The sequence below is a fragment of the Mustela erminea genome, chromosome 4 (genome assembly GCF_009829155.1).
Source record: "Mustela erminea isolate mMusErm1 chromosome 4, mMusErm1.Pri, whole genome shotgun sequence".
NCBI lineage: Eukaryota > Metazoa > Chordata > Mammalia > Carnivora > Mustelidae > Mustela > Mustela erminea.
The window spans coordinates 82,717,101-82,733,299 of NC_045617.1; the positions used below are offsets into that span (position 1 = coordinate 82,717,101).

The following is a 16,199-nucleotide window of genomic DNA, read 5'->3' on the forward strand; positions in this document are numbered from 1 at the left end:
TACATTTACTTGAAGGAAGTTAATTACAGTGAACGGTATATGAATTAATCAAACAGGTTAATGAGGTAGGTAATAAACAAACCCTAGTGATTCCCAAAGATCATTTATTGCTAGATATTAGTTAATACTAGATACCTTGTTATTTGTTGAAGCAATGGCTCAAAAATTTAATTATTTTTAAATATCTTCTTATTCATGCCAAAGAAATCAAGCTAAAAAGATGTCTTCTTTCTGTGTAACATTTGTACATAATGACACCAATGCGAGGCATGCTTAAGTCTTCACACTTCAAAGAAATGACCTTTAAGCCACACTTAGGGAAAGTAAGCTAAAATCAGTGGGCATTCCAGTTGCCAAGGACACTTGTAATCATTTCCTTAATTGTCTTTGACAATCTTATCATTAAAGATGTGGGACATTAATTAATGATGGAACATCTATTCCTGGAAAAACAGGCCTTGGAGGCACAATAGAGAGCTTATTCTCCGTACATTCTTTGTGAACGCTGTTTCTACAGTGTGGGTCGTCCATGTTGCAAGCGTTGCCCGGTTGGCGTGTAAACATTTGGAGCACTCGATTGTATGAGAATTGGACTGAATAAAACCAATGCTGATAATGCTGAAAATATGTTCAAAACCAATGTTCCCTAAAGAAGCTTTTATGCCTAGATTAGTATCAGTGTTTAATTGACAGCCTCTTCACTTGGTTAATTACTTGGTCTATTGTGGCAGGGAGAGAGAGAAAAGGACAAAAAGCATTTGTGTTATGAATAGTTGCCAATAAGGGAATCAAATGAGAGAAGTCTGAACACCCAGCTATAGAATACTATATTACATAAAGTCTTCCTTGTATACTGGATGAATTTTTTTGAATGACTGTCCTCAGAAAAATGGAAATTGTTGAAATAGGCCCTGTCTTTCAAAACACAAATTAGTGCCTTTGTGCTTTTAAGATGCCATGGAGGACAAACTCTGGGGCAAACTTTTTGCCTTCATGTACCTTCTGCTGTAAAGACAAGGAAACAGCAGCTGAGATATAAAAACATATATTGAGGATTTATCCTTCGTACCTTTGAACTTCTTTATCAATTAAACGTTTTTCACAAAAGGAAACAAAAGACTTTGAGATACTATGAAAATACATGCACACATTTATTCTTTATATCTTTAATTTATATACTAAAGTTGTAAGAGCTGTTTCTTTTCTAGATTTTTTTTTAAGAATTTATAACAATCCCTATTTATCTTGCAATAGTTGATGCTGTTCAAAGACACTGAAAATTTAAATATATTCAGAAAAGGAAGCAGTTGTAGTGTCTCCTGTCCTGGTACATCGTCACCAGTCTGACCTTCAAATGAAGTTGTTCCCCAAGGCTGAGTCGAAGGCTTAGCCTATGGCCTCTGCTCTTCTCTTTTTCCAAGTACTTCTTTGGTGACCTCATCTAGTCTCATGGGTTCAACTATCATCCACATACTGATGATGCCTTTCATTGTATTTCCAGCCTATGCTTCTTCCCTGAACCCCACTTGGATGTCTGTTGAGTATCTTAAACTTACTGTGTTCCCATCTGAAACCTCCACGGTCCCCTTCTGCTCTGGACTTCCCACTGCCCTCCTGTTTATTGCCCCACTTTCTCTCCACCCCTTCTCATTCCTACAACCAGAATAGATCCCAGAAATATTGTGGGTTATATAAAACAACCTCTCACCACTTTACCATTTCTTACATATATATTACTACAGTCCTCTGAGACCCATCTCCTATTCTCTTTCCTTTCATACTATTTTTCACTGTCTTTCTTTAAAACCTAAGCTCTTTACATATGCTACCTCATTTTAATTCTCATAAAGCATTCTGGCGTGAGCACAGTTATGCCAATTTTATAGATAACCTGAATATCAGAGAGGTTAAGGCATTTATAAGGAGCAGAACCAGACTTTAAGCCCAACCTTCCTGATTTCTATGTTTATGTTCTTTCTATTAAGCCACATCATGTATGATATTCAGGATATTAAACACCTGTTAACTTAATGAAAACATTAGTCAGACCAGTTGTTTTCTGTCATCAGATACTGATGGAATGAATACTTCATTTTCAGGCATTGGTTTTGTTAGAAACAAACCTGTATCTAGACTTTAATAAGCCTCTTGCTTCATATGGGCTGGAAGCTGAGCACGTCACTGTTCTCTGTGGGAAAATCAATGGGAACATTGGATAGGGAGCCAAAGAAAAGCAGAGTGAAAGAGCATGACTTGGCTCTTCCAGTCAAAACTTGATCTGTGCCACGGATACTCATTCAGATGAATTTATGGGCTTTTTAAAAAGATCATCATTAGTGCCAACAGTCAAAGCCAAAAAGTCATGCCATGCTGATGGACGTGAGGGACACTACAGAATTAAGTGGTCAGGCAAGTCCTACTGTTTTATCCCCAAATACATCATACTCGGATTAATATTTAGCAAGATGTTTACCTTTTTGTTTCAGTTGAAAAAAGAAGTAGACCTCACAAGTCATCTAATTTGTCCTCTTCAATTTAGGCTAGATTGGTCTGTGTCCAGATGAATATCTTCTGTGTGCTTAAAGATTTCCAGGCCAGAATTCTCCTCTGTTGCCTTACTCCACCAGAATGGCAGCAATCATGGCATTGATTTTATGCTGATCTCTGTACATAAATATGATATCAGCCCAACAAAAGTCAAGATTAGATGACATTTACTGAGCACTTATCATATGGATTCAAACAAAATAATAATTGAATATGCTTAATGTGTTTATTTTCTGTGTATCCCCACTCAGAACATTCTTTTCAATCTATAAAAATGAGTTTATTATTACTGAAAGTGTAGTTTCTATCCATCATGCTTAAAGTCCAGTTTAAGATTTGGAACCACCAGGGGCACCTGGGTGGCTCAGTGGGTTGGGCCTCTGCCTTCGGCCCAGGTCATGGTCTCAGGGTCCTGGGATCGAGTTCCTCATCGGACTCTGTGCTCAGTGGGGATCCTGCTTCCCCCTCTCTCTGTGCCTGTTTCTCTGCCTACTTGTGATCTCTCTCTGTCAAATAAATAAAATCTTAAAAAAAATTGGAACCACCAGCCACTTTAATAATAGAGACATAATGGAATGTTATACAACCAGCCAATTTTCTAAAGAATACATTGATTCCATAAGTTATCTTCTTAAAGCTGGTAGGTGCAAACAAAACTGCTTATTTAATTTGTTTCTAATCCCTGCATAACACATCCAGTTTGACTCTAGGATATACTTGGATTTAAAATTTACTGTGCCAAGATTGCAGTGAGATTTCCTAGATATTTATCACCAATGAAAGAAACGCCTGTAATGTTTATCCCAGAAATTCACACACAGAATTACAGTACCCTGCTGCTCTTTACAGGTTAAGAGGCACGTACGTGGGGAATTCAATGCCTCAGTGATAGTCAGGGCCACAGTTTGACAGACATGGCTGTGTTCCTGCCAGAGGGATAGGTCTCTATTTCAAAACAGGCAAAATGTGAGGATAAAAGTAGAGAAAGAAAAGAGCTCGTTAAGAAGTCAAATGAAAAAAATGATTAACAATATTTGGTGGGTAGTATAACCATAACATACCAGTTCTATGATTATCCCAGATTATAATTTAAATATACTAGTGGACATCTGACTAATTTGACTGTAATTGCCTACCTTATTCATTACATAGTTCCTTAAGTCTAGAATTTTATTCAGTTCCTACACATACATACACATATACACATAACAATTAAATAAAATTCTAGATTTTAAGTATAGAATTCTCATCTCCTGGTCACTCTTTAAACCTTATAAATGAGCTGATTTTTTTCCATCTGAGGAACTGAAACTGTTCATGTCAAGGTCACCAATGTTCTCCATGTTGCCAATCCCAACTGACATGTCCATCCTCATCTTAATTGGATTTATTAACAGTGTTCAACACAACTGACTATTCCCTCTTACCTGAAACACTTTCTTCTTTTAACTTCTATGAAACATATGCTTCTGATTCTGAAGATGCCCTATGACAAGGGATGTCAGACTACCTGGGTTTGAATCTTAGCTCAGACACTCACTGACTCCAGGGCAATTAGCTTTCATTGACTATAACTAACAATCCTCTTATGCAAGAAAAATGATACTAACATTTACCTGGTAGCATTGCTATAAGGATTCAATGAGCTAATATTTATAAAGCATTTAGAAAATTACCTGGCACATAGTAAGCCCTGTAAGAATGTTAGCTGTTATTATTATTAGCTGTTCCTGACTACTTTTTTCTTGGTCTTCTTTGCTGACTCAACTGGGAAGAATCACCTGAGAAACTCTTGGAAATATCTGCGGTAAAATTTAGTGTGGTAATTTTCAGTACTCAGTCTGGAATGGGCCCATTCCATAGACTATGGAATATGAAACATATATATAACTTGATCCCCACATTGTGCCAACATGGAGTGCTGAGGACAGGATTTACCGCCCTACCTTAAACAAGTAAAAACCATGCAAAACATATGAAACAATTGTTTTCAGACATTGGACACCAGACAGCGCAGGACAGCAATTCTTAATATATAGGAAACAAACGAGAGGAGCTGTACCATGCCCAGCTAAATGCCTGGGGAGTCTCCAGGCCACCTCGCAGGGAAATGGAGCCCAGGCAAACCCCAGTAGTTTCCCCATAATTTAAGAGATGGAGTTGGGAGTTCAGGGATACCAAGGTCAATAGAGTTTGCAAGACAAAATACTGGAGGAGAATTCTGCATAAAGACAGCATTTGGGAAATCTGCAGAGTCCTTCTGCTCACCATCTGTACCTGAAGACTGATCAGCACATGCATGTAAGGAGACTGAAGCTTCGGGGGGAAGATTCAGTCTCTCTTTTAAATAAGAGTCAAGTAGAGCAATCCTAGGAGCTGTTATTCGGAATAGTTTATATTCCAACAACCACAGTATAAAATCCTTGTAATATATATGGCACCAGGTAGACTACTCTGAAGGGTACTTTCTCAGTAGTGCAGAAAACTTGCTTGAGTCTGAAGGCTGCTCTAACTCTGGCTGACAAAGCTTAATGGCAAGGCTTGAAAGGACAAAATGATTTCTAAGTTAACGTAACTGCCTGTCGGAATGGAAACTGAGAATGTTTAATGGAACACAAGACTATCTAACACTCAGTAAGGTGAAATTCACATCTAGCATTTAATAAAAAATACGAGGGGTACAAAGAAGTAGAAAATGTGACTCATCAGAAAAGCAATAAAAAATGAAATCGTGCCATTTGCAATAACGTGGATGGAACTAGAGAGCATGCTAAATGAAAAAAGGCAGAGAAAGACAAATACCACACAAGCATTTCACTCATATGTATACTGCAGGAAGCAAAACAGATGAACATAGGGGAAGGTAAGGAAAAATAAAATAAGATAAAAGCAGAGAGGGAGGCAAGCCACAAGAGACTCCTAACTATAGGGAATGAACTGAGGGTTGTTGGAGGGGAGGCGGGCAGCAGACAGGGTGAGTGGGGGATGGGCATCAAGGAGGGCACTTGTGATGAATACTGGGTGTTATGCATAAGTGATGAATGACTAAATTCTACTCCTGAAACCGATACTACATGATGTGTTAGCTAACTTGAATTTAAATAAAAACTTGGAGGAAAAAAAAGAAAGAAAAGCCAATGAATACAAATAGATTTAGAAATGTCACAGATGGCAGAATTAACAAGTAAAGATACTGCAGTTGTTATAACTGTAGTCCACATGTCCCAAAAGAAAGAGGAAAGCTAAGGATGTTAAGAGAGCCATAGAAGATATTTCTTAATGGCAAAACTGGAATTTTTTAATGAACACTATAATGTGTAAGATGAAAAATACAATGAAGGATACTAGTAGCAGATTAGAAACTGCATAATATTAGTAAATTTAAAAAGATTATAAAAAAATAATTATTAAGAAAGGAAAAAATCCTGAAAAAATCTCTACAGCTTTAGTGATCTTTGGAGCAACTTTCAACAGCTTTACATATATTTAATTGGAATGCCCAAAATGGAGGGAGGTGGGTAACAGGAGAAAAAGTTGGGAACAAATAATGCATTAAAATTTAAAAATTTGATGATTAAAGCAATAAACTCACAGATCCCAGAATTGCAATGAAACATAAACACAAGAGACATGAAAGACTATAAAAAACCATACCAAAGTATGGTACAATTGTACAATCTGATGGTACAATCAGACAGTACAATCAGATTGCTTCATACCAACTGAAAAAAAAATTTTTTTAAAGATACATTTGCATTCAGAAAATAAAAATTAGAAGACAGCGCACTTGCTATGAACATGCGATGTATGGTACTGTTGAATCACTGTATTGTATACCTGAAATAATATAAACTGTATGTTAACTATATTGGGATTGAAATTTAAAAAATAAAAAACATTGGAATAATATTTTTAAAGAACGTTTAAAAATTATGACATAATCCACATACCATAAAATTTAATTTTAATTTTAATTTAAAATCCTTTTAAATTGTACAATTCAGCAATTTTTAGTATAGTTACAATTCCTTGCAACCATTACCACTATCTAATTCCAGAACAATTTTATCACCCCAAAAACAAACTTGCTCCCATTAGCAGTCAGTCCCCCATTCTCCACTCCAACCCTAGCAACTACTAATCAAATTTCTGTCTACAGATTTGCCTGTTCTGAACATTTCATATAAATGGGAAAATGTTACCTTTGGTGTCTGGCTTCTTTCACTTGGCGTAGTGTTTTCACAATTCACGGATGTTGTAACATTTATTAGTACTTCATTTCTGTTTATGGCTGAATAATATTATTGTATTGGTATACCATATTCTTTTTATCCATTCATCAGTTGATAGACATTTGGATTGTTGCCAGTTTTTGGCTGCTATGAATAATTACTCACATTTGATACTACTTTTTGTGTGTATTGATACTATTTTTGTTTATATTTTAATTTCTTTTAAGTAAATACCTTACAAGTGGAATTGCTATGTCATTATGGTAGTTCTGTTTAATTTATTAAGGAAGTTCCAAATTGTTTTCCACAATGGCTACATCATTTTATGTTCCCACAAACATAATGTATGAGGGCTCCCTATTTCTCCACATCCTTACCAACATTTATTGATTACTGATTATAGCCATCCTAATTCTGTGAAATGGTACTTGCGCTTTTGAGTTGCATTTCCCTAATTAATGATGCTGATGATCCTTTCATGTGCATATTTGCCATTGTGCATATTTGCAACATTGTTGTGCAGCTATCACCATCATCCATTTCCGGAATTCCTTTCATCTTGCACAATCAAAATTCAATACCCATTAAACCATAACTCCTCATTTCCTACTCTCCTAGTCCTTGGCAATCACTATTCTTCCTATCTCTATAGATTTGTTTACTCTAGATACCTCATATAAATGGAATCATGTAATTTTTGTACTTCTTATGACTAGTTATCTCACTTAGCATAATATCCTCAAGGTTCCTCCATGTTGTAGCCTGTATCAGAATTTCCTTCCTTTTTAAGGCAGAACAATATTGCATGTGTGTGCCTGTGTGTACTACATTGTGTTTGTCCATTCATCTGCTGATGGAAACTTGAATTGCTTTCATCTTTTGGCTATTGTAAATATTGATGCTATGAACATGGGTGTACAAATATATACTTTACTGTCTGGTTTCAATTCTTTAGCTTGCTCATATGGTAATTTGATTATTTTTTTAAAGAACACCATACTGTTTTCCATAGCAGCTGTATCATTTTACATTCCCAACAAGAGTATCCAAGAATTCCAATTTCTCCACATCCTTGTCTGCACTTGCTATTTTGTTTTTGGGTTTTTTCTTTTTAATAATAGCCTTCCTACTGGGTGATCTCTCACTGTGATTTTGATGTTTATTTGCCTAATAATTAATGATATTGAGCATTTTTCATATGCTAATTGGCCATTTATATATATATATCTTCTTTGGAGAAATGTCTTCTCAAGAATTTATTTTTTATTCAGTTTATTTGGTTTTCTTTGTGTAGTTATAGAAGTTCTGTATATATTCTGATTCGTAACCCCTTACCGGTTGTATGATTGGAAATATTTTCTCCCTTTCTGTGGGTTACACTTTCACTTGATTGTGTTTTCTGATGCACAAAAGTTTTAAATTTTGATATAGTCCAATTTATCTATTTTTTTCTTTTGTTGACTGTAGTTGTTGTAAGTCTGGTCCATTCTGAGTTAATATTTTATTATGGCATAAGACAGGGTTTCAAATTCATTCTTTTTCATGTGGCTAACTAATTGTCTGTTTCATTTGTTGAAAAGATTGTTCTTTTCCCATTGAATTGTCTTGGTGTTTTTGTAGAAAACCAATTAACCATAAAAGGAAGGGTTTAGGTGCACCTGGGTGGCTCAGTGGGTTAAGCCGCTGCCTTCGGCTCAGGTCATGATCTCAGGGTCCTGGGATCGAGTCCCGCATCGGGCTCTCTGCTCAGCGGGGAGCCTGTTTCCCTTCCTCTCTCTCTGCCTGCCTCTCCGCTTACTTGTGATCTCTCTCTGTCAAATAAATAAATAAAATCTTAAAAAAAAAGGAAGGGTTTATTTATGAACTCTAAATTCTAGTCCATTGATTTGTGTATAAATCTTTATGTCAATATCACACTGTCTCGATTATAATGGTCTTTAATAAGTTTTGAAATGTGTAAGTGTGAGTTCTCAACTTGGTTCTCTGCCAAGATTTTTTTGCCTATTTCAGGTTCTTTGTATTTCCATAGGAATTTTACAAAATCTTGTCAGTTTCTGAAAAAAATGGTAGCTGAGATTCAATGAAAATTTCATTGAATCTGTACATCGCCTTAAGGATTATGACCATCTTAACAATTTTAAATCTTCTAATATATGTACATGATATGTTCCCATTTATTCAGATTTGCTTTAATTTCTTTCAGTGATGTTCTGTGGTTTTCAATGAATGAGTCTTAAATTTATTTTGTTAAATTTATTCTTAAATATTTTATTCTTTTTTGAATGGATAAATGGAATCATTTACTTAATTTTATTTAAAGTTTGCTCACTGCTACAGCAGAGCTAAGAGCAGAGTCAGACATGGGGCTCAATGTCATGACTCTGAGATCATGATGACCCCAGCTGAAAACAAGAGTCAGTTGCTCAACCACTGCGCCACCCAGGCACCCCTCTAAGAAGTTTTTAGATTGCTAATTCAATCTCTTCATTTGTTACAGATCTATTCAGATTTTCTTCTTCAGTCAGTCTACTGTCTTTTTAGTAATTCATCAATTTCATCTAGGTTATATAATTTGTTGACCAACAGTCGCTCATAGTATTCCTTTATAATCCTTTTTATTTCTATAAGGTCAGTAGTAATGCCCCCTCTTTCATTCCTGATTTTTTAGGAACCTAAGTTTTCTCTCTATCATAACTGTAGTTAAACTTACATAAACTTTGTTAGTCTTTTCAAAGAAACAAACTTTTCACGTTCCTGGCTGGTTCAGTCAATGGAGCATGCAACTTGACCTCAGGGTCAAAGGTTCAAGCCCCATGTTGGGTGTAGAAATTGTTTAAAAATTAAAAATATATATATTTAAAGAAAAAGAAAAAAGATAAACAACTCTTGGTTTCAAATGTAGCCATATATGGCTAAACTTCCCCCTAAGCACTGCTTTAGCTGCATCTCTTGGGAGCTGGTGTGTTGTGTTTTCCTTTGTTTATCTAGAAGTTCTTCCTAATTTTCTTTTTTATTTCATCTTTGACCCACTGATTATTTACAAGTATGTTGCTTAAGTTCCCCATATTTGTGAATTTTCCAGATTCCTTTCTGTTACTCTTTTCTAATTTTGTTCCATTGTGGTCATAGAACATAGTTGAATAATTTTAGTACTTTTAAATTTATCAAGGCTGTTTTATGGAATAACATATGTTCTCTCTTGGAGAATGTTCCATATGCACTTGAGAATGGGTATTCTGGTATTTGGAGTGGGATGTTTTATAGAAGTGTATTAAGTCTAGTGGTTTATGTGGTAATGAAGTCCTCTAATTCCTTGTTAATCATCTGTCTAGTTGTCCTATCACTGAAAATGGAGTACTGAAGTATCCAACAATTATTGAATTGTCTGTATTTCTTTTTAGTTCTGTCCATTTTGGCATTATGTGTTTTGGGACTCAATTCTCAGGTGTTGTGCTAATAATTATTGTATCTTCTTGATAAGTTAAAGATCCTTTTTTATTATTGATAATGGGATACATAAAATGTGTAAATTTACACACAGACATATCACTATTTGTAATTTTGACAAAAGCTTTTTAAATTTTTATCAGAATAAAAATTCTAATAAGTTCATTTCATGAGATTCCAATCAAAAAGGAAAAAAAATACGTGGTGAGTTTGCAATACTCTGTACCACATTACCAAACACATTCTCCAGGGGAATAACTTCCTTTTTGATTAGGTATTAATGAAAATGGAAAATTTGACTTATAATTTTACACGTCAGATAAGAAGAAAAGTTCTCTAAAAACTAGCTTCTACCTCAAAATAGTTAAGACCCCATTTCTCCTCTACTGCACATTCTTTGGGTATTGGGGTTATAGGACACTATCAGAAAATTTTCTCTGCCAGCAGGCCATTTGTTTGATATTTCCTCTGTTCCTGGCCTCTTGTGTCACAGTACTAGGTGAGTTGTCACAGCAGGCAGAAGGAGTATTCCTAGGACTTAGCTATACTCAAAAATGACTGCAAATTTCATAACTGTATTTCACTAGACCACAGCTCATTGAATCTTCAATTTAACTTTCTATTAACCGGATTCCAAAAAAGGATCATGTCTATGCAATAATGCCACCCCAAAAATGAAGGTCAGAATGACCAAGAGAAAGTCAGAGTGGAAAAGGATAGTAGTCTTATCTAGTGTTGTTAAATTATCTTTCTTTTGATGATTTTACGAAAAGAGATGAGACATATACACATTGCTAGGGCCTTCCGGGATCTTGGAAGGAGACCTGCACAAAAGTGAGGGACCTGAAATTTACACTTAGGTAGCTTGTTATACATCCACCTCTGGTACCAACTAAAGAAGCTTTTTTTTTTTTTTTTTTTTTTTGTCTGTTTGTTTTAAGATTTGATTTATTTATTTGACAGACAGAGATCACAAGTAGGCAGAGAGGCAGCCAGAGAGAGAAGAAGGGAAGCAGGCTCCCTGCCGACCAGAAAGCCCCACTTGGGCCTCGATCCCAGGACCCTGAGATCATGACCTGAGCCGAAGGCAGAGGCTTTAACCCACTGAGCCACCCAGGTGCCCCCAAGAAGCTTTGTAATAATAACTGTCATTCAGGCATAAGAGCCATTCCATTGCTGAATGTTAGTGCTCTTCAAACCATCACCAGAAACACTCTTTTATTACACACTCATTTGGTTAACTACACTCACCAAGCACCCACTATATGCTATTGTTCTGTACTCAGCCCTAGACATGCAATGATGTGCAAGATATACATGCTGTTTCCACTCAAAGAGCTGAGAGTCAAAGGCAATACTTGTCCCTCCCCAGCTAGAACACTTCAGTTTGCCATTAGCCATCTGCCTTCTTAGTCCTTGTCCCGCCGTGACGAATTCTTTAGGCTACTTTCAGGCTAAGCCTGGCCTGGATCACCATACCTCAGCTCAGCTCACAGGACCCACATGGCTTCCCATCACACTGGACTGTAGGGTCAGATTCCTTATCCTCAGTTACAAGGCTCCTATTGCACTCCCCTGAAAGACTCAGTGAGCTCATTTCACTGTGTTCCCTATCCCATTACCCCCGTTCAGCTCATGAGAACTCCCTTCTGCCATTTGCCCTTTCCATCCAGATACTCTTCTTTTGGATCTTCATTACCTCACTTACAGAATTACCTCACTCTGTGCAGAATGCTCCTCACACTGGGGAACTACTTTACTCAAAGCCACCCACAGCATGCCCAAAGCCTCCCTGGATCAAGTGCGATAGTCTATCTGCATCCCTTGCCATACACTTTGGGGAAAAATTATAGCTTCGCTTTCCACATAAAATCAAATTATTAATTATCATTTAGTCCTCACCAGGAGTATGATACATTGTATTTAGTAATCATTTTTTTTAATACGTGGTTTTAGGTAATAACTTTCTATGCTTACTTTCAGCTAAGAAATCATTCTTTTCTAAGTGGGATTTAGGAGGAAAAAGACTTACAAATGATGAAATCTGGTCATGTTCATACACAACAGTAATCTTTATTGTATGATTCAGGGCTAGAGTTCATTGAGGTGGTGTTTGGCTGGCTTAGTTAGGTTGTCTCCCCAAATTAGCTTTGCTTTCCAATCCAGATGTAGAAGTGTGAAATGGTCACCAGCCAAATGCAGAAGGACATACAATCTGGCTGCAAAACATGGTGACCTAGCTAGCGGAAAGATGAAACTCGACACAGACCTGGGGATGTGCTCACACTCCACGCCGGGTGTTTAAGAATCTGGTAAGAAGGACCTTTAAGCCTTGAGGGGAAATGGTGAACTTGAAAATGTCTTAGCTGAAAGGTGCAAAAGGCTCAGACCAGACTTCTTTGGGAAGGCGGTCTCGGGCCTTGAGGATTACATAGAGTAAATCTATTATCATTACCACAGCCTGCTAATGATAATCGGGGCGCGTGTAGACTGAGCCAAAATTAATTATACGCAAATCAAACATTCCAAGTGCATAAACAGTCTCTGTGAATCGATGAGACATGTGTGGCCCGAGGATGAGGGGATAACAGGTGTATGGTCGTTGTTTTCTCAGGGCTGGTCACATGAAAGGAGAAAGCAATGATGCGTGCAGCTGTATTTATATCCTGTATTCAATCATGGAAAATGCAGCATTCAATTTCATTGTCCACCCATTGAAAGTAAGTCTGGAATAATTCTTTTAGGAACCTCACAAGTTACCGGGACAGAATTTAGCCCTTAATTATTCAGCTCTGTTGGCTTTTAAAATGTAATCCTGGTCAGTAAATAAAGTGCTTAGAAATCTGTTAAGTGGAGGTAGGTAAGACATATATATTTTGTGAGAGTCTGTTAGAAATAGTGGCACAATCCCATCTGAGCAGGCACAATGCCTCTCTTAACAGATGGCTGGGAGAGAAGGCAGCCAAAAGACCATGTATGAACAACAAATGTGCTTGCTAAGGGCGGGAGTCCAAGTGGCGAATGTCGAAATTGTTTTCCATCCTAAGCTTGCCGGCCTGTGGCAAAGGGAGTGGGGAGTCAGTTGACTCTCGTACGTTAAAGTAAAATGATCAAACAGCTCCCATGACTGTAGGGAAGGAGACCAGCAGACTTGGGAGTGGCAGTGTTTTGAACATGGCATTACAAATGCTTATCGTCCTTGTATCCTAACGTGGAAATTCCTCTTTGTATCTGTTAGCATCATATTTTATCTGGTTTTCATTTATATAAGCTAAACCATGGGTGTCACATATACACAGGCAATTTGGCATCTCTAGAGATGAAAAGCATTTCCATTAAAGGGATTGGGTACAAAATTACTTTGCTCAAAAAGAGATTATTTATAGGAGGTGAGCTGTCTTTGAGGGTTTCTCCCTTTCTTATTGCGCTCTAAGCAACTTTCCACCAAGAAAATTTGGGTATAACTAGTTTATTATCTTCTGTCTTGTGCAAGTGCTATAAAGACGTAGTGAAAAATCTTAAGTTTTGCTTGCACAAGTCAAGACCTCTGGAGTATAAAAGTGCAATTTATGTGAATTTTAAGGCTATGTTGTTGAATGATAATTTTTACATGAATGAGAATTTTTCAATATAGTCTATGGATGGAAGCAAAATTGTAATACAAACACCATTTTTTGAAGTCCAGCATCAATGGGTGAAGGGTGTGTAGTTTGCATTTGTGTATGTATGAGGATGGGTGCTATATGCAAATGACTATCTACGTACCTTTATTTGTTTTCAGTATTCACCCCAAATGGTACCAAAACGTGACAAAAGATGGAGCAAACAGATAGAAGTACAGTCTCGATTATATTATCGTTGGGTTCCACTCATGTTACATACAGTGCGGAGATAAAGACATTTAAAAAATATCAAGCACTTTCTTGTTTTTTAAATAAATGAGACTCTTTACATAAAACAGGACTTAGTTACTGGCTCAAGAATTCTCCCATCTGCTGAATCTAAATAATGCAGCAGACACTTGTTGATTATCCGAAGATAGTGAAGCAGTTTTGTAAAATACTTTCACAGGAAGTCTTTCTTGCTCTTATTGCCACATTTTGTCCTTTGAGATTTTACGATTAAAATCACTCATACTGACAACTTGTGTTACTTAAAAATATTTTATATAATTTACCCAATCCAGGGAGATTTTCTCAAACTTTTATCAAAACCTAAATGTTATTTATTATGGTAACATTATTGAGTTGCTCATCTCTGGTTTAAGATAATGTTGCTTTAAAACTCTATAGTTTAAAACGACCTCTTGGTCATTGCTGAAATTGCTAACTTCTGTTCAGAATCTAGATTAAGTTTAAATTTTTAGTTACCTTAAATTTTATAGAGCTATAAAATAGAGTTAAAGCTTACATAGTTCTGGAATAAGAATAGTATTTTTATAAAAGTAGAAAATATAATTTAAAATATTGAAAAATCTGTTTAATACAATGAGACATCCATGACCATAGTTTGAATTAATTATTGAGCTAGTGCTGCCCCCTACTGACACTACTAGGAAACTTGATTTACTTGTTCATTACCGTCATTACCGTGCGCAAAGCCAGTTAATATAGGCTCAACTTCTCAATCTTGCTTGCACATTAGAATCACTTGGGAAGCTTTTTAAATAATCCCCATTCCCAACCCCTAAAAAAATACTCTTTTTTATTCCATATGGCCTGACATCAGTCACTTTTGTAAGTTCCCCTGAAATTAGAATAGGTATCATATTAAGAAATGCTACTTAAGGCACAGAGATCAAGTAGTCACAGTTGTACCCCTGCGCCGGCAGCCTTTAACACAGCCATGAACACCAGTCTCTGTCACCTGTTCTCCACTGTCAGTTTCAGAGACGTACTTTCCGGTCCCCAAATTTCCTGATTAACGATCGGCCAGGTCAGCGCACATGCGCAGCAGTATATACAAACATACAAGCAGAGACACATGCACATTCACAATGGCAGAAGCTGGCTTATCCTTCTGCTTCCTCTGCACCTCGTTTCTTACTGTGAACTTCCAACCGAAACTCAGCTTTACCAGTATAACTCACAAGGCTCTAAAACGGATACCTATTGGTCCTACTCAGAAGAGGGAACCGCTCTTCCTCTCAGCGGCCTGGGGTGAGAAAATGGTTCGCTATTCGCTTGACCCGGAAAACCCTACGAAATCATGCAAGTCAAGAGGTTCAAATCTCCGTGTTCACTTTAAGAACACACGTGAAACTGCCCAGGCCATCAAGGGTATGCATATCCGAAAAGCCACCAAGTATCTGAAAGAAGTCACTTTGCAGAAGCAGTGTGTGCCATTCCGTCGCTACAATGGTGGAGTTGGTAGGTGTGCCCAGGCCAAACAGTGGGGCTGGACACAAGGTCGGTGGCCCAAGAAGAGTGCTGAATTTTTACTGCACATGCTTAAAAACGCAGAGAGTAATGCTGAACTTCAGGGTTTAGATGTCGATTCTCTGGTCATTGAGCACATTCAGGTGAACGAAGCCCCCCAAGATGCGGCGTGGGACTTACAGGGCTCATGGTCGCATTAACCCATACATGAGCTCTCCCCGCCACATTGAGATGATCCTTACTGAAAAAGAGCAGATTGTTCCTAAACCAGAAGAGAAGGTTGCACAGAAGAAAAAGATATCCCAGAAGAAACTGAAGAAACAAAAACTTATGGCCCGGGAGTAAATTTGCACAGAATAAATGCAAATAAAAATTAAAAAAAAAAAAAAAAAGAAGAAGAGGGAACCAAAATAAGAGGATGGTATTGAAGTTGAAAGCAGGACGGCGTGTTTTTTATCTTGAGGTAAAAAGTGTGTGTCCACTTCTGTATGCGCATTTTTGTGTCTGTGTTTCCGGTTTTCTTCATCAGAATGTAATTCCAAGGAAAAAGGGGCTTTCTGTTTTAGGAAAATACTTGGCACCCAGTTGTCATTTA

The 16,199-nt window shown here is 37.1% G+C and overlaps 1 pseudogene; it reads left to right on the top strand.

The window, feature by feature from the left end:
- Positions 1-15,383: 15,383 nt before the first annotated feature.
- LOC116587794 lies at positions 15,384-15,978 on the top strand (annotated as a pseudogene).
- Positions 15,979-16,199: the final 221 nt, after the last annotated feature.